The sequence below is a fragment of the Pan paniscus genome, chromosome 13, assembly GCF_029289425.2.
Source record: "Pan paniscus chromosome 13, NHGRI_mPanPan1-v2.0_pri, whole genome shotgun sequence".
Lineage (NCBI taxonomy): Eukaryota > Metazoa > Chordata > Mammalia > Primates > Hominidae > Pan > Pan paniscus.
Genome location: NC_073262.2, coordinates 125,399,753 through 125,423,099, shown reverse-complemented (window position 1 = coordinate 125,423,099; position 23,347 = coordinate 125,399,753). Strand labels below are relative to the sequence as shown.

The 23,347-nt window shown below is 42.0% G+C and overlaps 1 protein-coding gene across 1 annotated transcript in view; it reads left to right on the top strand.

Moving 5' to 3' along the window:
• Window positions 1–8,653: 8,653 nt before the first annotated feature.
• FARSB (phenylalanyl-tRNA synthetase subunit beta) overlaps window positions 8,654–23,347 on the top strand; it is a 228,268-nt gene continuing 213,574 nt past the window's right edge. Inside the window, exon 1 of the mRNA XM_055109142.2 lies at window positions 8,654–8,658. The gene's annotated coding sequence lies outside the window, so the exon portion shown is untranslated. The remainder of the gene's footprint in view (window positions 8,659–23,347) is intronic.

Genomic DNA, 23,347 nt, shown 5'->3' with positions numbered 1-23,347 from the left:
AGCACTTTGGGAGGCTGAGGCAGGTGGATCACCTGAGGTCAGGAGTTCGAGACCAGCCTGGCCAACTTGGTGAAACCCCATCTCTACTAAAAATACAGAAATTGGCCTGGTGTGGTGGCACATGCCTATGGTCCCAGATACATGGGAGGCTGAGGCAGGAGAATCGCTTGAGCCCAGAAGGTGGAGGTTGCAGTGAGCTGAGATCGCGCCACTGCACTCCAGCCTGGGCGATAGAGTGAGACTCTGTATCAAAAAAAAAATAAACTAATTAGTTAAATTAAATTTTTACCCACACCATTTGTGTTAGCTATTAGTTAAGCATGATTCCCTTCAGCTTGTCATCTGCCAACCTCTTTCCTTGGGATCTCTGTTGTTTTTTGTTTGTCTGTTTGAGACAGAGTCTTGCTTTGTCGCCCAGGCTGGGGTGCAGTGGCACCATCTCAGCTCACTGCAACTTCTGCCTCCTGGGTTCATGCAATTCTCCCACCTCAGCCTCCTGAGTAGCTGGGATTATAGGCATGCATCACCAAGCCCGGCTAATTTTTTGTATTTTAGTAGAGACAAGGTTACACCGTGTTGCCCAGGCTAGTCTTGAACTCCCGAGCTCAAGTGATGCACCTGCCTCGGCCTCCCAAAGTGTTGGGATTACAGGTGTGAGCCACCACACTGGCCAGGGATCTCTGTTTTAATGAGCTTTCAGACACCAGACTCTCTGCCTCCCCTGACTTCAAACTGTACCCCTGGCCATTCTCAACCCCTGCTGGTTTCTGCTCCCTCCCGAAGTGGGCTAGCATTTCTAGGTTCCTTTGAAGCAATGTTTTGAAGGATTATTGTGAAACGACAGACTTTTCTGTAAAAATCTATGTGGGACACAGTTAATGTTTTAAGTCAAGCTTACACAGCATGTTATTTGTGTAAACAGAATTAACGTTACAACAATGCTTCAGAAAGCATTAATTACTTTATATTTCTTCTTATTAAAAAAAATCATGGCTGGATGCGGTGGCTCGTGTCTGTAATTTCAACACTTTGGGAGACCGAGACAGAAGGATCACTTCAGGCCAGGAGTTTGAGATCAGCCTGGGCAGCATGGTGAAAACCCCATCTCCACAAAAAATAAAACATTTTAGCTGGGCATGGTGGCAGCACCTGTAGTCCCAGCTATTCAGGAGGCTGAGGTTGGAGGATCACTTGAGCCCGAGGTCAAGGCTGCAGTGAGCCATGATCATGCCACTGCACTTCCACCTGGGGGACAGAGCAAGGCCCTGTTTCAAAAAAAAAAAGAAAAGAAAAAAATCAAAAACAGACAAAAGTCATAACCATGTTGACCATTCCTTATTAATTCTTCAAGGTGGTTCTTTCTTCTGGCATATCTAAAAGTGGTTTTAAATATTTACACAGTGATCCTTTTGCTGACTTTTGCAAGGGGCCTAATTGTCTAGGAATTGATAAGATATATTAACCAGGTTTGTGTTTTATGTGTAAGCCAGAGAGGAGAGCTGAAGGAGGCTTCACTCTTTAATCTATTTTAGGATCACATTACCTAGCATGGCGTACCAACTATCTCTATCATAAAACATCCCAGCTGTTGAATTACCGTCAGCCACACCATAGGACAGTTTAGATTAGAAAATGAAAAAGAATTGTGTGTCCAGTCGAAATGACAGGGAGGAATCTGATGGCAAGTAAATGCCTGTTTATGGAAGGCAGTGCGCTTTCCAATCAGACAAACCTCCTCTGTCCAAAAGTGCTGAGACAAATGTGTGCTTCTAAACAGTGGGTCGATTTTGTTCCTGGATCCAGCATACAAATGTTACATTTTAAAAACTGCATTACTACATCTAGGGGAAACTTAGTGCAGGCTTCTCCTTTTAGGAGAGCTGGGCCATACACTGTCCTAGATTCCCACTCCCTGCCCCTTTATATTCTATTACGTGTTGAGAGAAAATAACTTCGCCCTCCTTCCCTTTGTTTTTCTTTCAGAGCAAATGAAGTCAAGGGCAGTTCTAGGGGGCTGGGTGGGGACAGGTGGAGTCTGTGCAGTGCAGGAGACTTTCTTTAATGTTACAAAAGTAGCCCTGAGCTAAATGGCTGTGACAACAAAATTAACTATCCAAACCAGGTGAGACTTGTTTTTCCGTTCATGACAGAGCAGGTTGGAATTCATTTCAGTTTACTAACCCTCTGTTTATATTGATTTATTTCAGGAAAATGAAATAATCTTTAACATTTTGACTTTTCCAAGCAGTTTCATAGAAATTTAGGTTATTCTCACGAGTGCTTTTGGCTTTTAAAGATTTTTTTCTGAGTATAAACATAATTCGTATTAGAGATCATTGTGAAAAAAATTTAGAGAGAATCAAAGAAAATAAAAATTACCTTTACTACTATTCCCATACAGAAATAACTTCCCTCGATCCTTAGATTTACATATTTATTTATTTATTTTGCAATTCATTATCTAATTTATTTAGTTCCTCAGAGTTCCTACATTTTAGTTTCAAAACATCCCTTTGAAGAAGGTAGGTCAGGAAGTGTTATATCGGTTTTGCTGACGAGGAAGCTGATAAAACGTTGTGACATGTCCAGAGGCCCACAGAAAATCACTGTCGGACCTCAGGCTGGCCCCACTGTGGCAGCCCTGGAACACTCAGAGTTGCTCTTCTTTGTAATCAGTTTCCTTGCTCTGTGGCTTCTGCAACCAGGGCTATGTTCCTCAAAGGTGAGAGGGAATTTTCTTTTTTTCTCAATGGTGACAGTATCAGTTACTCCTTGTTAGAACCAGGTTCTATCCTTGCAACTTTACCTACTGGCTAAAATTTCACTTAGTCCCCAGACCAATCTTCCCTGTGCTCTCTCAGTCATTTGTGGACATCCACAGAGCAGGGAAATATGTGAGCTGAGGTCAAACGCGTTGGCACTCTGTATTAGTATTGTTGTTGCTGTGGTTGCCATTGCCTAATAATAAATGGCATGGCCTCTCAGAGGATTCAGCTTATGCAAGAGATTCCGACTTACAGGAATAAGAACTTCTGCTGCAGATGCTAGGAAGCTGTCTCAGAGTTTTTGATGGCTAACACCTTGGCACCCTCCAGAGCACCTCTGTCCTCTGATTGCAATTACTCACCTGTTCCAGATTCTGACACCTGTTACCTGAGGCTCTCTGTCTCATGCCTGGTTCTCTCGGAAGCATCAGGACAGTCCATGTACAAGTTAGGGCAGGCTTGTTTATGGTTTTACTTTGGGAATGTTTATGTCAGAATCCTAAGGGGCCTGGCCATCAGCCCTGCTTTCAACATGGTTCCTTTCAGGAGATGTAGGGTAACCCATGCAAGCATGTCTCCTGTCCTGCTTTGACACCCAGGAGTTTCTTAGGTGTGTGTGCAGATTAGACCTCAATGCCTAATAGTATTCTTTGAGAGAAAAATGTTTACCTCTCATGACTTGCTGCTAAGAAAAAATGCAAATAATTTGTGCAGAAGTCCCAGAATTTCAGTACAGTGAGCTTAAATGAATCCAAACATGGATAGATTCGCTTAGTCCTTAAAAAACTTAGTTTCAAAAGAACACTCACTTGATAAAATATCTAATGAAGGAGGGAGAATATTTAGAGAAAGAGTATTTTTTCTTTTTTCAGGAAATACTAAAGCTTATTTTTTTCTGAGAAATTCCAAATGGGACTGGTGACAGGCATCTAACATATAATAAAGCAGTTCAGTTGGTTATAAATAGAAGTTTTTATTTAATGTGGATTGCAGTTTCATAATAAGGACAGTTATGTTGCCATCCAAAATAACCGTAACTAGTAAAAGATAATTAATTTCTTATTAAATTACTCTAGGAAAATAAGAGCAAAATAACTTAGGAATAAACAAATTATATTCATTTTGATACTTTTGTTATGTAAATAATTATTTATGCTTAAAATATATGTCTTTATTATAACTCTCAGTTCAAAAATACAATTTGTAAAAGATGTTAAAAATCAAACACTGTGGAAAACCAAATTATCATAGCTGACAGACTGTAACCACCACTCTGATGAAGCCAAAAAAATGTAGTTCAAACAAGGAACTCCTAAGAATTGTCAATAACTATCTATACCAATCTCAACCATAATAAGAAATATGCAAATGAAAACCACATGGAGATGCTCTGTTTTTTCCACCCATAGATTAGCAAAAACCTAGGAGTTTGACAACATGCAATGCTGGCAAGGCTGGAGGAAACAGGCTTCTCATATGTGGCTGGTGAAAGTGTAATACAGTGATTTGGCACTATCAAACGTAATTACAGTTGTAGCTACTATCTACTCCAAAAATCTCAGTTCTGGGTATGTGTTATGCATATGTACCAGTACACATAGGAAAACACATGTGTTCAAGGTTATTCACTGCAGTGTTGCTTGAAAGAGCAATGGCTGGGAATAACCCATGTGTCTAATAAGGGAATAGTTGGTCAAACAAACTACAGTACTTCTGTATAATAAAATACTATGCATCTATCAAAAAGAACAAGGGGACAACATGAATGAACTTTGAAAGCATTATGTCACCTGAAAGAAGCCAGTTACAAAGGAGCACATATTGTATGATTCCAGTTGCATAAAATGTCCAGAAAGGGAAATCTATGGGGTTAGAAGTAGACTGGTGGTTACCTTGGGCAAACGAATGGGAGTCGGGTGGGGAGGCTGGGGAAAGTGATGGTTAAAAGGTATAGGGCTTCTTTTGGAGGCAATAAAAATGCAATAAAATTGATCATGGTGATGGATGCACAACTCTGTAGATCTAGAAAAAGCCACTGAATTGTACACTTCAAATGGTGATGGTGTGGTATGTGAATTATATCTCAATAAAGTTGTTTAAACTAATAAGGGCCAGGTGTGGTGGGTGGGTCACGCCTGTAATCCCAACACTTTGGGAGGCCAAAGTGGGCCAAAATGAATATAATTCGTTTATTCCCACCTGAGGTCAGGAGTTCGAGACAAGCCTGGCCAATATGGTGAAACCCCATCTCTACTAAAAATACAAAAATTAGCCAGGCGTGGTGGCACTCGCCTGTAGTCCCAGCTACTCGGGAGGCTGAGGCAGGAGAATCACTTGAACCTGGGAGGCAGAGGTTGCAGTGAGCCAAGATCGCACCATTGCACTCCAGCCTGGGTGACAGAGCAAGACTCTGTCTCAAAAATAAATAAATAAATAAATAGAATTTTAAAATAAGGACACTCACTTCATGCTGATATAGAAAGGTCTCTAAGATATATTAAATAAAAGAACAAAATGCAGACTAGTCAGGTTATTGTACAATCTTTTGAGTAGAAAAATTGGAAAATAAAAATGTATCATTTTTTCATATACATAAAGAAACATGGGGATGAGGTTATACATGAAACTAATTAAAGTGCTCACTTTGGTGAAGAAGAGTGTAGACAGCCAAAGCATCTATGTATTTGTTATTGTACTTCTTGGCTATCCATATTAATTTGACATGATTGGTTTAGTCAACGTACATATTTTAGCACTATGTTTCAATCATGGGACAACATTTTAAATTATCCAGACACATGATACATCATTTTTCCCAGCCAGATAGCTTTATTAAAGTGCCCAGAGAGTTCCTATTTGTTCTAATAGAAGCCCTATTTGCACTTGGACTCATCAAAATGGTAGTAAAAGTCACTGCCAGAAATATGAAGAGATACATGCTGGATGAACGATGAACTGGCTTCATTGAGCAGGTGTCCCTGAACTGTAAAGGGTGTCACTCAGCTTCTGTTCTGATTCCTCAGCTTGTGTGCAAGGAACTGTCACACTGCAGCAAGGATCCCTGGCATCCACAAATTGTCACCCACTTGCCGGCTGATGTGACCAGGAAGGGAAACGATGGCAAATGACATGTGGACAGATTCACTTTCAGACAGTGCTTTGAAGATGAAGCAGCAGCTGTCAAGTTCTGCTTCATGCCACACTTATGAAAGAAAATTATAATTCACAGATTTCAAAATATTAATACAATCTCAGCTCTTTCAATGGATTGCAGTCCATCTCCACAGTGGAGACAGATCAAAACCTGGCAAAGCATACCATCATGTTGTCTAACTGCTGCAGGGAGACAGGGAGTTGCCTCAGACACACCAGCTAGGGAGAGCAATTCCACAGTTAACAGCACAGTTGGTCTTTAACCATGTCTGGGGGTTTCATTTTTTCAGTGTGTTTCTCTAGGGGTTCTGTTGGGTTGTCTGTCTTCAAAAATACTAACTTCAGATGTCAAAGCATGTCATTCCTCTTAGGCCACAAGGCAGTAAATTGTCCAGTTACTCCATTATATTAGGGTTAGAAAAAAAATTCAGGAAAAACTATGGTTAATACAAATGAGGGAAAATCCTGTTAAATTAGTGGTGAAGAACTGACAGGAAGTGCATCCTTTTGTACGACAAATTGTTAACAGTAATAACATCCTTTATAACAAATACATCGTAAGTGCAAGGAAACTAAATATGCTGTATATAAAATCAGCCTTCATATAAGTCACTTGTACGCTGCTTAACTCCACGAGAGGTGGGGAAGTAGATAGGGGAGATTAAGCCACTCCTAAAACAAAGTCACTGTTGTCATTTTTTATTTATTCATTCTATTTAATCCAAACTGCAGTATACCACAGGGTCTTTAAAAAAAAAAAAAAAAGAACAATTCTTAGATTAGGGAAAAATCAGCATTAATTTCTTCACTTATATCATTTATGTTACTTTGTCCAAAACATCTTTCTGCCTGTGTTTGCTCCAAATGCCCTTAATCTGAGTTTTGCAAAATAACTTATGCAAAATACGGAAAAATGTTATTCCAGACAAGGTTGACATGGAAATATATTAAATGAAAAAAGAACATTGCAAAAAACAGTATATCTAATACATATGTTACTTTTAAAAGTATGATTTTTATTATGTTTAGAAGAAAACTAGAAGAAAAATATATACCAAACTCTTTTTTTGTTTGTTTTGTTTTTTGTTTTTGAGACAGAGTCTTGCTCTGTCACCCAGGCTGGAGTGCAGAGGCACGACCTCGGCTCACTGCAACCTCTGCCTCCCAGGTTCAAGTGATTCTCCTGCCTCAGTCGCTCGAGTAGCTGGGACTACAGGCACGCACCACCACGCCTGGCTAATTTTTGTATTTTTAGTAGAGACAGGGTTTCACCATGTTAGCCAGGCTGGTCTTGAACTGCTGACCTCAAGTGATCCACCCACTTTGGCTTCCCAAAGTGCTGGGATTGGAGGCATGAGCCACTGTGCCTGGCCTATATCAAACTCTTAACAGTGATTGGGGAGTAAGAATATTTTAACTTTTTAATTTCACTTATCTGCAATTTTTTATAGTTAGAATAATATTTTTCTGTAGTCTTAAGAAATGATAAAGTCCTTTCATTTTAGAAAACAGATCTAAAAATGGGAGTGAGAGAACTGATAGATATAGACATCCAATAAGTCAGAAGACAGCTGGACTGAATCTTAGGTGTTTCCCCAGCTGTGGGCCAAGCTGTGTCCCCTGAAAAATTCATATGCCAAGCTACCTCAGAAGGTGACTATATTTAGGCTGGGCACGGTAGCTCACGCCTGTAATCTGAGCTACTCAGGAGGCTGAGGCAGGAGAATCGCTTGAACCCAGGAGGTGGAGGTTGCAGTGAGCTGAGATCGTGCCACTGCACTCCAGCCTGGGCGACAGAGTGAGACTCCTTTAAAAAAAAAAAAAAAAAAAAGATAATTGATAGTTGGTCAATTCTTAAAATAAAAACAAACAAAAAAAATCTGAGCGCTTTACTTAGTACTTTGTATTCCAAACAATCAACATTCCATTGGAAATACTTAATTGTTTGATTAGGTAAAATAAAATAGGTTTTATGCAAAGATAATTTTTAAATACCAGTAACCCCAATTTTGTCATCTCAATTAATGTGCTTATTCTATATTAACCATTTAGGGTTCTAGAAAAAATAGATATTTAAAAATAAATAACTTTTATGGCTTAAGTGAAAAATGTTTAAAATTAATTTTGGAGTGGCTGTGATTTTTTAAAACGCAGCAAGAATGTATGTCTAATTATGTATGTTTGATTCAACCTACAATAATGCCACGTTTTCCTTGACATAGAGTAAGAATTTCTGTTTTTATTTTATGCATCTAATGGAATCCACTCTGAATTCCTTCTTTCAGGAATCCACTCCATTAGGTGCATAAAATATAAACAGAAACTCTTACTCTATGTCATGCTCCATTCAGTCATTCATTCAGTCAGCCTCTGTTGAGTTTCTACTCAACACTTGGCCCCGGGGACGTAGTAGTGAGCAAAATTCTTCCAGTGTTCCCTGCCCTCTGAACTGTGGATTCTTTGGTCCGACTCCTTGTTCTGAAACTGGTAGAGACAAGGACCTGGAATCTCCTTCCTCCATGTGCCCAGCCGCCCAATGGGGGATAGGAAGGCCAGTGAGGGAATCCCTGCTTGGGCTTCCAGGGGCCAAGTGCTTCTTGTGGAAGAAGCTCTCACTGGGGAGAGGGGGGTCCTCAGTACTTTGGAACTGACTAGCCACTTAATTCCCATTCATTTGAGTGCATGTAGGAAGCCCAAGGAGCAGTTTTGAAGGGGACAGGTATCAAAACCCTACACTGACATCCACGTGACCATCTTCTCTCTTTCTCTCTCTCTCTCTGAGACAGAGTCTTGCTCTGTTGCTCAGGCTGGAGTGCAGTGGCATGATCACAACTCACTGCAGCCTCAATCTCCTGGGCTCAAGAGGTCCCACCTCAGCCTCCCAAGTAGCTGGGACTACAGGTGCACACCATCACGACTGACTAATTTTTGTATTTTTTGTAGAGATAGGGTTGTGCCATGTTGCCCAGGCTGCACTAATGTCTTTAATGGTGTTTAACATCACTCCTGCTAAATTGATGGCTTTAAGACTGTTTCTTATAGTCCCTTGTCTTCCCCTGAAGAGTTTATGTAGCACACATCTTCCACAGAGCAAGGATACAATGAACGTTTGTCTGTATGTCTTGCCTTCTTTCAGGAAGAGAACAGTCATGCCTCATGATCAGCTGAGTGTGTGAGTTAAGCAGCAGAATCATGAAGAGATTCCAGTCCTACTGGAGTTGACTGCCTGTGTGTAGAGTTGCACTTTACCCCTCTACTCCTTTTCCATCACCTCCCCTTCCTATCCACAACTCTCACCATGAAAACAGTGCAGAGGCGAATTTCCAGATTGGACGCTTCCAAGCCAGCTTACCTGTACCCTTAACAGATGTGCCAGTTAGGAAACTATTTCATGTTTCTCCTTAAACAAACTCCTTAATCCTTCCTTGAGCAATGAAAACAACTGATTTCTCTTAGTCAACACAATAAAAACCTTCAGAAAGTAATTACAAAATTGCTTGCAGGTAACAACCTATAAGACCTATAAGAAATGTCCTCTTTGTGTTAAGAACGCAATCTCTTTGGTATAGTGATATGATCTCCAAAATTACATTTGCAACATCAGGCAATGAAACAAAGGAACATCTTAATAAATTAATCCTAAAATAACTTCGTTATAGCAGAATGTTATCTGAATTTGGAAATGGGAAATCCTGAAGTATATGGCAGAAAAGAATTTGTCTATGAACAGCAATTTGCCAACAACATCAGGAGGGAACTAAACTCAAAGATATGTTGTCAATGTGCACAGTGTCCATGTCTAGAACTTGGTAAAATGGCTCCCTTTAAGGTACTGGCTACAATTGAATGTGAACCTAGAACGAATGTCAGTAGGTTTCGTTAGGCCATGGGGCCCATCCTGCCCGACACCCAAATCTCACCTCACGCTGAGGTTCCTGGGATTGGGATTGAGGCCAGAAACAATTGTGCATCTCTAAGAGATTCCCACTGTACAACCAAGTGGCTTCTTGCTGAAGTATTCTCCAATCAAGTGGTGGGTCAGTTCTGAAAGGAGCTGACCTGTCATGTTAGGGGGAATGCTGGTTCAAAGAGCTACACCTGGGCTGCACCTCCACCTTCAGAGCTGCAGACACCTGGGCCACACCTACACCTTTACAGCCGCATACTTATCTCAAAGCTCCCCATAACCCAGGAAAAGTAAGCAGAGGTAGCTAAAAGACTGGATCACCTGTCAACACAGTTGGGTCATCTCTCAGTGCATCAACTAAAGGGTATTTTCTGGGCAGTATATAAACTTGGATTTTAGAATACCAATCCACTGCATTCTTTAAATATTGTCTAGAAAATTGGAAAAATAAGACTGGGTGCGGTGGCTTATGCCTATAATCCCAGCACTTTGGGAGGCCGAGGAGGGTGGATCACTTAAGATCAGGAGTTTCAGATTAGCTTGGTCAATATGGTGAAACCTTGTCTCTACCAAAAATACAAAAATTAGCTGGGTGTGGTGGCACATGCTTGTTGTCCCAGCTACTTGGGAGGATGAGGCAGAAGAATCCCTTGAACCTGGAAGGCAGAGGTTACAGTGAGCCAAGATTACGCCACTGCACTCCAGCCTGGGTGACAGACCAAGACTCTGTCTCAAAAAAAGAAAAAGAAAATTAGAATAATAAAAAAGAAAAGGAGGAATTATTTTTCTGAGTGCCACTCAGAAATAGGAAGTTGATTGTGTTTTAGTCACTGGAGTTAAAATAAGTCATTAATCATCCTCTTTCCCTGTCTTTTAAGAATCATCATTACGGTCATGTGTCACCTAATGAGGATACATTCTGAGAAATGTGTCATTAGGCAATTTCGTTGTTATTTGAATGTCAAAGATGTACTCATACAAACCTAGATAGTATAGCCTACTACACACTTAGGCTGTATAGTACAGCCTGTTGTTCTATAAATCCTATATAACATGTGACTGGACTGAATACCATGGGCGATTAAAACACAATGGTAAGCACTTGTGTATCTAAACATAGAAAAGGTACAGTAAAAATACAATATAAAAATTTTTTAAATGGAACATCTACTTAGGGCAGCTCCATTATAATCTTACGGGACCACATTGTATATAGATGCAGTTCATCTTTGAGCAAAACATCATGATTTGACACATGATTTACTTTAAAGCCAAGTAAATGACTGATATAGTAATAGGCAGAAAGTTGGTCATTGAATGGCTAGAGCTTTTTCCAAAAAAAAAAAAAAAAAAAAAAATACAAGGCCAAGAACTGGCTTTTAAATTTTTCAAATACTTTCTTACAAAAACAATAATAGGGCAATTCTTTGCCAAAGGCAGACGGCATCAAGTTCAAAAGGAATAAAGACTTAATGGCTATGCCCCCTAGAGTCAAAGAAGATAAGCTGCAGGAAAGATTATTTTGGGGGAGAAGGAAGTTTGGGGGAAAGATAGTGACCCTTTTACATTTATTATGGTAGCATTATCTTCAGCAAATAAATGTCATCTGCATTTATTTGCTGAGGGTTCAGAGACCCTGGCAGCAGTCACAGAAATCCGTCCTAACAAGATTAAACATTCTTAAAAATAATTTCTCAAGTGTGGACCCTAGGCAGTCTTCCCCTTAACATTAGGTATAGGTTCTGCTTGTCGGGCTCCTGTTTTTCATCTTTTACTGTGGGAAAAAAATTCCAAAATTTCTTTGACACATGAAGAGCAGATTTGAAAAGCTGCAGTTCATCTGAAGTGTTTTAGGTACAGCAGAGGAGGCACCCTGGGGCCTGATTATTGGGTATTGTGGGAGCAGCTCATCGTCTCTCTGGCTCAGCAGGCTCACACCACTGCCCGTCAGTGCCCAGGATGACAACTCACTGCAAAGAGCCAAGGGCCCCCTCCTGGGAACAGTCAGCTCCCGGAGGCTTGGGTCTGTTTCTTCTGCAGCTGGACATTCACATCCAGTACAGTGTTTACAACAGAGATAGCACTCAATAAATATTTGCTGAGTGATGAACAAATGTATGCATGTCAGCTCTTGGGCAGCAGCCTGGAATCACTTCTGAGGTTTTTGGTTTAGGATCTATACTGACTTTTCCAGGATGTCCTTTGATCGCTGGGTGTTGACTTCTGCAGTGCAAATGTGGTAAATGAGTCCTTCCTCAGAGCAATTCTCAGGCATGAGGAGGTACAGCAGGCCGCTGTGAGGAAGTTTTGGCTGTGAACATCATGCCTTTCTGTTCCTGGGACTGGCCACAGTTCCAAGAAACATCTTAGGCAGTTTTCCAACATGGTGAGGTTGATGTCTTCACTGTCATTTCATTTATGGTGCAAAAGAAAAGTAGCCAGGACATCACCCTGAGACTGAGACCTTTGGAGCCACAGAGGGATATTTTCTAGAGACAGGAAGGCTCTCTAGAGTCATTGTCAAAAGGCAGTTTGTTATTATAAGTTCTTGTCAAAGATTGCCTAGAATTTGTACGTTATACATAACCCAGAAAAGAAAACACAACATCCAGTTTGTATCAAACAAAGGGCAGCTAAAAACTGGCTTTTCATTTGTCAGAGTGCTAAGTATCCTGTGGATTTATCCTCAGAACAAAGTTCTGCTTATACTGCAAATATTTATTCTAGTAACAATGAGTACAGCAGGATATAGGGCCGTAGAATAGTTTGCACAGTGGAACTTTATTTGAAGAAGTGGGGCATGTCCAGGTAAAGTTTACATATGATAGCAGATTTTCCAATCACGTATTTCCCTTTCCCTCTGGACAAGGTGATATTTGGGGGGAAGTGTGGTAAAATTTGGAACAGGCAAGGTTGCCTTTTAATCTTTAATGAAGGTGCCTTGAAAATGGCCTAATTCTGGTTGTTTGTAGGTATCACTGACTGACAGGTTTACAGAATGTCCCACAGATATACTATGCCCCTGACAGCCCAGGAGACAGGGATGTTCCTAAGCCCCAAATATCAAGAGTGAAGGCTGCTCTTTGGATACGTGCTAATGCAATCCTAAAACAGGGGGAAAGAAAAAGGAAAAGAAGAAAAGGGGGAATGTGGAAGCAAGAAAAAATAAAATTAGCTGGGCGTGGTGGCGTGTGCCTGTAATCCCAGCTACTTGGGAGACTGAGGCAGGAGAATCTCTTGAACCTGGGAGGCAGAGGTTGCAGTGAGATGAGATTGCACCACTGCACTCCAGCCTGGGTGACAAAGTGAGACTCTGTCTCAAAAAACAAAAACAGACAAAAATAAAAAACATAAGAAAGAGAAAGAATGAGGAGCACTTAGAATAGGAAGAGGAGTTCATTAGTTCATTGGGGAGGGGAATAAAGGCCTATGGAGGAAAGTGTCAGCAGCTGAGGTCCAAATAGCACAAAAAAAGAATTTGGCAGGGAAAGGGGGCACTCAGACAGCATTGTGTTTGGTGTTTGGGTACTTTGTAATGGAAAAGCAGGCTGTAGCCTGAGGCCCAAGATCAGGTCAGGCTAGGGAACAAAGGCAGCATGTAATGGGTATGGTGAGTCAGCATGAACCCAAATCTAGATTGACAGTAGAGATCAAATTCAGGGAAGAAGGCAAATGACCCCAAAGACCCAGATATGTCTTCTGGAAAAAGACAGCTTGGTCCAGTGCAAAGACCCAGATGCAGAAACACTGCGATAGTGTCAAACGTGAGCCAGCATGGACAGCAAAGACGATCCCCTGCTACCACGGTCTGGTCTGTTCAGAGAGGAGACAGTGGCCAAACTGACTTGATCCCAAACCAGCCTCTGCCATGGCAGGCACAGTCATTGAGTTGTGAATATGATGGAAAACACTCAAAGACTCACCGAAGTAGAGAAATATGGGGATCTCCAGCAGATAGCTCCTGGCAAGGTAGAAGAGAGGCAAAATAATGTTGAGTAAGACAGACGTGTCCCTGCTCCACCATATGCCAGCTGTGTGGGCTTGTCCAGTTCCCTTCTCCTCTCCAATCCTCTCCTTCTTTACTTGAAAAATGTGATCATTTGGGGGCTCATCTTTGGCCAGCATGCACTGGAACCACAGCCACCGTGCTTGTTTATAGCTGGTGTTCAATCTGACTAGTCAGTGCTCAAACATACCACTTGTTAAATGTTTCTAGTTTCAATCACTCTGGTGATAATAATGTCCACTTCGTGGAGTTCATTTGAGGACTCTAAGTAATATGCATAAAGCATGCTGCACATTGCCTGACACTTAAATAGTAGCCTTTATTATTTTATTAAAATAGTTATCAATGTTGCTAACTGTTGTGAACTAAATTGTGTCCTTCCCCCACCCCCTGTCAAATTCATATGTTGAAGCCCTAATCCCTGATTTGACTATACAGGTGCTCCTAATTTTTAGATGTGGTTACGCTCTAATAAAACCATTGTAAGTTGAAAATGTTGTAAGTCAAAAGTGCATTTAATACACCTAATCTACTGCACGTCATAGCTTAGCCTAACCAATCTTAAACCTGCTCAGGATACTTTCATTATCCTACTGTTGGGTGAATCATCTAACACAAAGCCTATTTTATAATAGTGTCAAATATCTCATGCAATGTATTAAATACTGTCCTGAAGGTGAAAAACAGAATGGGTGTATGGGCACTCGAAGTATGGTCTCTATTGAATTTGGATCTTTCCCACCACATGAGGTCAAAAAATCATAAGTCAAACCATTGTAAGTTGGAGACCTTCTATATCTGGAGATAGGGTCTTAAGGAGGTAATTAAGGTTAAATGAGGTCACAAGAGTCAGGCTCTGATCTGATAGAATTAGTGTTCTTATAAGAAGAGACCCCGGCTGGGCACGGTGGCTCATGCCTGTAATCCCAGCACTTTGGGAGGCTGAGGCTGGCGGATCACGAGGTCAGGAGATCAAGACCATCCTAACTAACATGGTGAAACCCCGTCTGTAATAAAAATACAAAAAATTAGCCAGGCGTGGTGGCGGGCGCCTGTAGTCCCAGCTACTCGGGAGGCTGAGGCAGGAAAATGGTGTGAACCTGGGAGGCGGAGCTTGCAGTGAGCCAAGATCGTGCCACTGCACTCCAGCCTGGGCAACAGAGTGAGACTCCGTCTCAAAAAAAAACAAGAAGAGACCCCAGAGAGCTCTATCTATCTCTATCCTCTCATGCACACAGGAAATGCCAGGTCCATGTGAGGACAGGTTGAGAAGGCAGTGGTCTGCAAGCCAGGAGGAAAGGCCTCACCAGAAACCGGCCCTGCTGGCACGTTGATCTCGAACTTCTGGCTTCCAGACCTGTGAGAAAATAAATCTGTTGTTTAAGACATCCAGTCTATGGTATTTTCTCATAGCAGCCCAAGCTGACTAAAACACTGATTGATTTACATTTGTAGACAAAAGACCTTGTAGGTGCTGCTGGCAAAATAATAGACTTTTTTGTGCCCCACAATTTAGACTTGGAAATACTCTGAATAAGATTTTATTTTATTCCGCCTCACTTAAGCAGAGACGGAGTGTGTCTTCTGACCTACGGATAAAAGGCAGGACAATCACATAAAGAATTCTGCAGGGGTCAGAATATCTAGGAGGGAGCCTCGTGACCTTACATAATCCACATCATGACCTCACCTTTCTCCTTGGGAACAACAGGATGGTCTGTCACCAGGTGGCAAATCTTGTTTTGTTTCTGTGGAGCTCAAAATAACATGTCGGAATATACTTATGTACATTAGGTTGGTGCAAAAGTAATTGCGGTTTTTGCAATTACTTTTAATGGCAAAAACCGCAATTACTTTTGCACAACCCAATAACATATCTCTGGAAGTAAACACAAGAAACTGGTAATAAACTGTCTTCAGAGGGAGAATTGAGGATAAACATGGCATTTTTTTTTACAATGTTTCTGCCCTTTATGCTTTAAGGGAAATATTTCTTCATTTAAAAAAAAACTGGTTTACAGTATTTCTTTTTATACCTCTTGAATTTTGATTGACCATGCTCAGACATAACATTTAAGTGAAGAAGGAGGAGGAGGAGGGTAGAGCATCTTTATTTTGGAAATAAAGAGAAAAGGGTGGCTTCCAGAAAGTGACATAGCAATTTTTATCACGGGTTTGCGTTTTGGGATTCTTAACCACTAACAGGGAATCTTGTTTTTGGAAGAGCAATAAATTTAAAAGGAAGAGAATAACAGTTACTTCTCTGTACCATGGATGACCTGCTGTCCTGCCCAGACCCCACAAAGCTCCGCTGTCCTCCTAATCCTTCAAACATCCTCACGCCATCTTCATTGACTTGACGTGTTCTGTCGAAATACTCATTTCTTTTTTGCATTTGCATGTCTCTGGGGAGACTTGTGCTGAATCCACACATTCTCTGCTCTAAGACAGACAGATCTGGACTGGAAAGGCGAGGAGAGACTGTGACTAGCCGGAAGAATCTTCCGGTCAAAGCCAAGGTCCGGCTTTCCAGCTATTGATTGGTGTGCTGTGAGAGGCCAGTGGGTTAGTCTGCGGGGAAGGAGCAAGAGCTTAGAAACTCCTCTTTTCAGACTAACTTAGGATGGTGTTTGGCCTCAATCCTAATACTTGTCAGACAGGGCCTGTGATGAATTCAATGAATGCCCAAGGAAGCCATGATCATTAGGAAATTGTGTTTAATCCGCTGCAACTGTTAAAGACTTTGGCAAATGTTTCCACGGACGCACAGTTGGGAGCACACAGTGTCCAGGCTCCGTGTCCCTGTCAGTGGCAGTGGTTTTGTTCTGTACACTTCAGCTTGAATGAGGCAACCGGCTAAGGTACCGAGTGTCCTACTTACAATGAGGAAGGAAGGGCTTGGGCCTGAACAAAGACAGAGGACGGCCCCCACCAAGGGCTGGCTGTGTTTGTCTCATTTCCTTCAAATCCTGTCCCTGAGTAGAAATATTCATGAGGAAATTCCTCATCTCTGTTTTTATATTTAACATATTAAAATAGAAGTATGGACGAGGAACAAAAAAGCAACATACTTTCAAATACCACTTGTAAGGAAATACTTCTGAAGTTAATTTCAGGGGCACTTTTTTAGTGGGAAAACATGACTTTCAATTTTACGAAATGGAAGATAGGATGAAACTAGAATTCTCTAAGACTGACTTTGAAATTAAAATATGGTGAACTTCATTAGTTTGGAATAAATTGTGCTAATTTAACTTCTTTAAAAAAACATCAGATTAGAAATGTTAAAGAAATATAGTTTGGGGTTTTTTGCTTTTGAATATATCTAGGGGTAGTAAGTAAACATTTTCTTTCTTCTTCACATGACTAGATAAATGAGAGTAGATTATTTCTAAGTAAAGTTTTTCTTTTAAAGTTCTAAAACATTTGTTTTCCAAATGATTTGAGCAAGGTCAAAAAATATAGCTTCCTTATATTCCTATTAAATGGTTTGATTTTCCTCCAGACCCCACCCTACTGGGGACACTTAGGTGGGGGAAGCTGGAGGTGGAGATGGAGTGTATTTATTCACTGGGGCTGCCACAGCGAAGTACCGCACACCGGGAGTCTTAAACAACAGATTTTTATTTTCTCACAGTTCTGGATGCTGGAAGTCCAAGGTCAATGTATCAACAGGTCTGGTTTCTCCTGAGGCCTCTCACCTTGACTTGCACGTGGCTGCCTTCTCGCTATGTCCCCACACGCTCTCTCCTCTGCATCCACACATCCCTGCTATTTCTTTCTGTGGCTGAATTTCCTCTTCTCATAAGGACACCAGTCAGATTGGATAAAAGCCCACCCTAAAGATCTCATTTTCACTTAATCACGTCTTTAAAGGCCCTATCTCTAAATATAATCACATTCTTTTTTTTTTTGAGATGGAGCCCTCTGTCTCCCAGGCTGGAGTGCAATGGCACGATCTCGGCTCACTGCAGCCTCCGCCTCCTGAGTTCAAGTGATTCTCCTACCTCAGCCTCCCGAGTAGTTGCGATTACAGGCATGTACCACCACACCCGGCTAATTTCTGTATTTTTAGTAGAGACGTGGTTTCTCCATGTTGACCAGGCTAGTCTCAAACTCCTGACCTCAGGTGATCCTTCCTCCTCGGCCTCCCAAAGTGCTGGGATTACAGGCAGGAGCCACCGCACCTGGCCTAAATATAGTCACCTTCTGAGGTAGCTTGGCATATGAATTTTTCAGAGGACACAGCTTGGGCCACAGCAGGGGAAACAGCTAAGATTCAGACCAGTTTATTCCAATTCTATTATTTAAACAGTTCCTGTAGACAAATGCTGGGTCCCTCAAGGTCTCTTCCTCTTCTCCTTCTGCCTGCTCCTCTCCAACATGGCCTCTGGGGTTACTGGGGTGTATGTGGTTTATACCAGGGGTCCCCAACCCCTGGGCCTTGACAAGACTGGTCCATGGCCTGTTAGGAACTGGGCTGCACAGCAGAAGGTGAACGATGGGCAAGTGAGCATTACCTTCTGAGCTCTGCTCCTGTCAGATCGGTGCCGGCACTAGATTCTCATAGGAGGCCAACACTATTGTGAACTGTGCACATCAGGGATCTAGGTTGTGTGCTCCTTATGAGAGTCTAATGCCTGATGAACTGGAGCAAGTTTCATCCTGAAGCCATTCCCCTGCCACCGTCTGTGGAAAAATTGTTTTCCATGAAACCAGTCCCTGTTGCCTAAAAGCTGGGGGACTGCTGGTTTACAGGATCGTGGGTTGAATGATGACCCATACTTGTCTGCTGGATCCACACTGATCTCCACAGAGGGACTGGTCTCCTTCCTGATCTGCTTGAGAGCTGAGATGTTCCTGATCCCATGGCTTTGAGGAAGATCCGCTGGTTCCTCTAGCTGGCACCTGTGGTGCTGGTATCCCTGGTCTTGGGATCCCCATCTGCTGACCCAGGCCCCTGCTTGTCCACTGCACACTCAGAATGGCCACGCCCTCCCTTCCAAGCATACGAGGAGGTCTCATTCCTGTGTGTGCCAGGTTTTGGGGAAAAGGACCACTGCTTCAGGCTTACCTAGCCCCCGGCTTCTCACGGCACCTGCCCACAATCATCTCATGCCGAGTTACATGGTCCCAACTTACAGACCTGCAGCTTCAGTTCTCCTGGGGGCCTGAGATGCTCTGGGTTCCCCAGATCTAGCTGAGTCCTTCTCTCTCTCTTTCTCCTGTCACTCATCACACACATATACACACACACACATGCACACACACACGCATGCACCCACAGTGGCCCTCAGGCAGAAGCAGGTAGAAATCTTTGTTTGAACTTCACTGCTTTCCTTTTTGCTCTCTTCTTCTACTTGCCAGATGTGGGTTTCACTTTCCCTTCATCATATCCTCCTAGCCATGAAAAGTGGAAAACAATGACATATTGGTTTTTAAAGTTTTAAAAGTGAAAGGACTTCTTTTTTATTTTTAAGAAAGAAACTCCATTGTCCAGGCTTAGTTCTTGATACATAACTTTAATAACTAAGTTAGTAATCCTTGCTCTCACTCCTACACCCTCTCTTGAGTCTGACAGTCAAGCCGATGGTGTTGTTGCATTTGATGCAGTTTTTTAAATTTGAGTCAAATCTGAGAAGTAACTGAGTTGCTCTACTGAATATTTGCCTTTTACCTAAAGTCCTGAAATGTCTTGTTTCAGTGGGTGAGAAGCCCACAGGAAATAAAGTTTCTAGGAGATGAATTCATACTTCACAAGAGTATCTTCCTTACATTCATTTGTGAAGTGCATGTGTATATCCCAACTGGAACAGGATTCTGAGCTCTGACTGGTGCTTTTGCAATTGCATCCCTGCTTTAAAATGCTCCAGTGATGCGGCCTTTGACGGGTTACTTAAACTTTTGAAGCCTAATCTTCATCTGTAACATAGGGAAAATAATACCATACCAATAAAATTATTGCGACGATTATATAAAATAATGCTTGCAAGTCCCAGATACCTTGTCAGCATTCTATAAATATGAATAATTATTATGGAAAACAGCTACTCCACTGAACATGGTGGCTCACACCTGTAATCCCAACTCTTTGGGAGGCCAAGGCTGGAGGATCACTTGAGCCCATTGAACCCAGGGGTTCGAGATCTCACCATGTTGCCTGGGAAACATAAGGAGATCCTGTCTCTACACATTTTGTTTTTTTACGAATTAGCCAGGCATGTGGTTCTTGCCCATGGTCCCAGCTACTTGGGAGGCTGAGGGTGATATGGGAGGATCTCTTGAGCCCAGGTGATCAAAGCTGCAGTGAGCTGTGATTGTGCCATTGCACTCCAGCCTGGGTAATAAAGTGAGACCCTGTCTCAAAAAAAAAAAAAAAAAAAAAAGAAACAAAGAAAAGAAAAGAAAAAAAAATCCCAGCTACTCAAAGCTCTTGCTTCCTAGGAGAGTTTAGAAGATGCAGCCGCGATTGGTAGCGCCTTGAAACAACTGTTCTGGCTCTCTTCCAGCAGCTTCCTAGAGGCTCAGGAATTGGAATTCTTGGTCACCCAAGCAGAGTTCGCCTCTGTTTACTGAGGTCCCCATGTGAATAAATGGAACAAAGTAATCTAGTCAAGGAACATGAGGGAGTGCCGCACTATGAAGCCTGAGGCTAAATAACTGGGATGTGATCCTGTGGGGAAAGAATGTGACGCTGGATGGTGGGAAGTCAGGGGGGTGTCACGTCAGACATCAGGCACCTGATTGAGGCCGAAGGTTAGTGACAGCGTGGGTTAGAATCTCCTGCCCACAGCCGGGCGCAGTGGCCCACGCCTGTAATTCCAGCACTTTGGGAGGCCGAGGTGGGCGGATCACCAGGTCAGGAGGTTGAGACCATCCTGACTAACACAGTGAAACCCCGTCTCTACTAAAAATGCAAAAAATTAGCCGGGTATGGTGGCGGGTGCCTGTAGTCCCAGCTACTTGGGAGGCTGAGGCAGGAGAATGGAATGGGCCCAGGAGGCGGAGCTTGCAGTGAGCCGAGATCATGCCACTGCACTCCAGCCTGGGCCACAGAGCGAGACTCTGTCTCAAAAAAAAAAAAAAAAAAAAAAAAAGAATCCTAGAATCTCCTGCCCACTTCTGAGTCCTCTTGGCTGAGCCTTGCTGCCGAGCGAGCATTAGGATGTCATACACATCACACAGGGTCAGTGTCCTTCCTTATGAGAAGGTAAAGGGGCTCCTGCCAGCTTCATAGCAGGTTTTCAGCCCCAGCCAGGCCTACTTGTCTGGATTCTGGACATTCCGGATTCATTTCAGAGGATGAGAGAAAGCTCAGCTGAATTTAGGGAATCCCGGGAGCAACAGGGCTAGTGACCCACGTCCATGAATATGATATGAGGAGCATCTTGAACCTGTAGGAGAATTGAAGCTGCAGGTTTGTCAGTTGGGGCAAACACAGCCCCAGCATTAACTTTATTGAGGATTAATTTATAGACATTGCAGTGGGGCTTGACAAATTGATACATCTCTTAATCACCACCACAGTCAAGATATAGAAACTTTCTATCATCCCAAAAAGTCCTGACTCTTGTTTGAGAGCCCATCTGTCTACCTGTGCTCCTTCAAAACCATAGCTTTAATGGCCATACCATATAACTCATCCATTTAAAGTGTGTAATTCTGTGGTTTTTAGTATGTTCACAGAGCTGTGCAACCATCATCACAATCAATTTTAGAACATCTTAATCATCCCCCAGAGAAACCCATTACCAGTCATTCTCCATTTCCAGACAACTCCCTTCTCCTTCTCTCCTCCCCAGCCCCTGGCAACCACTAACCTACTGTTTATCTCTAAAGATTTTGCCTATTCTGGGCATCTCATAAGAATGGAATCTTACAATCTGTGACATTTTGTGTCTGGCTTCTTTCACTTAGCATTATGTTTTAGAAGTTTGTTCATGTTGTAGTATGTATCAGAACTTCATTCCATTTTATGGCTGAATAAGATTCCATGGCATGGATATATCACCATTGTCTATCCATAAATCAGTTGATAAATATCTGAATTGCTTCCATCCTTGAGCTATTATGAATAATGCTGCTGTGAACATTTGTGTACAAGTTTCGTGTAGACATATGTGTTCATTTCTCTTGGGTATATACCTAGGAACGGAATTGCTGGGTCATATGGTAACTTCATGTTCAACATTTTGAGGACCTACTAGATTATTTTCCGTAATGACTGCACCATTTTTGTTTTCCCAACAGCAGTGTATGAGGTTTCCAATTTCCCCAAATTCTGGCTAACACGTCTTTATGATCATAGCCATCCTAGTGGATGTGAAGTGGTATCATATGGAAAGGAGGAATGTTGGAACCAATGACCGAAATTATGAAAATTGAGGTAAACAATGTCCCGGGACATTATTTCACTAACATAATGTTGCTAATAATGAGAAAGAAGGAACTAAGAGCAGCAAAAGAGCAAACAATCCTCTCCCTGAATAAAGGAGAAATATTTGAATGTGCCAAAAGAGCTACAGAAAACCAGAACATGTCATCCTCCTCAAACTAGGAGATATTTGCTTAATTAATGTCAGTGAATGCCCTGGATCACTTTGCTTCCTGTTAGTTTAGTCATAAAATGAAACAGGGTACAAAATGTCCTGAAGACTATGTTATACAAATTAAGTGCTTATCTAAGCAGTAAGAATCCATGGCTTTCAAACATTTTTTACCCTTACTCACAGTAAGAAATATATTTTACATCAAAATCTGGAACAGGCCGGGTGCGGTGGCTCACACCTGTAATCCCAGCACTTTGGGAGGCTGAGGCTGGCAGATCACTGGATGTCAGGAGTTTGAGATCTGCCTGGCCAACATGGTGAAACCCCGTCTCTACTAAAAATACAAAAATTAGCCAACATGGTGGTGCACACCTGTAATCCCAGCTACTTGGGAGGCTGAGGCATGAGAATCGCTTCAACCCGGGAGGTGGATGTTGCAGTAAGCTGAGATCACACCACTGCACTCCAGTCCGGGCAATGGAGTGAGACTCCATTTAAAAAAAAAAAATCTGGAAAACACACACATGCACACATACACACACACACACATGTACACACATACATACACACAGTAATAGAAGTTTTACATTAATTACCTCTACTACAGGGAATGCACTCTGATTTTTTCTTTCTAACCTATTTTATTTTACTATCTTTCTCATTTTTAAAAAATGCTGTTACAGACCTACTATGTTGATTTCATGACTCATTAATGGGTTGCAGTTCACAGTTTGAAAAATATTTATTAAATGGCCTGATGTGCAATGTCCTAATTTCTGAGCCCACACCTGCCTCTGCTGTTGCTGAGAAATCTCGGACCTTGGTCCAATGGAAGCTTTATTCAGCTCAAGCCTACAATAAAAGCTTCTGGAATGTGAACTGGACTTCCCAGCTATGTTTCCAGAGGTTTTCTCCCATCTCCTAGGGGGATGTGGTTTCTAACCCTCCTCTAAATTGCCTGGGAAAC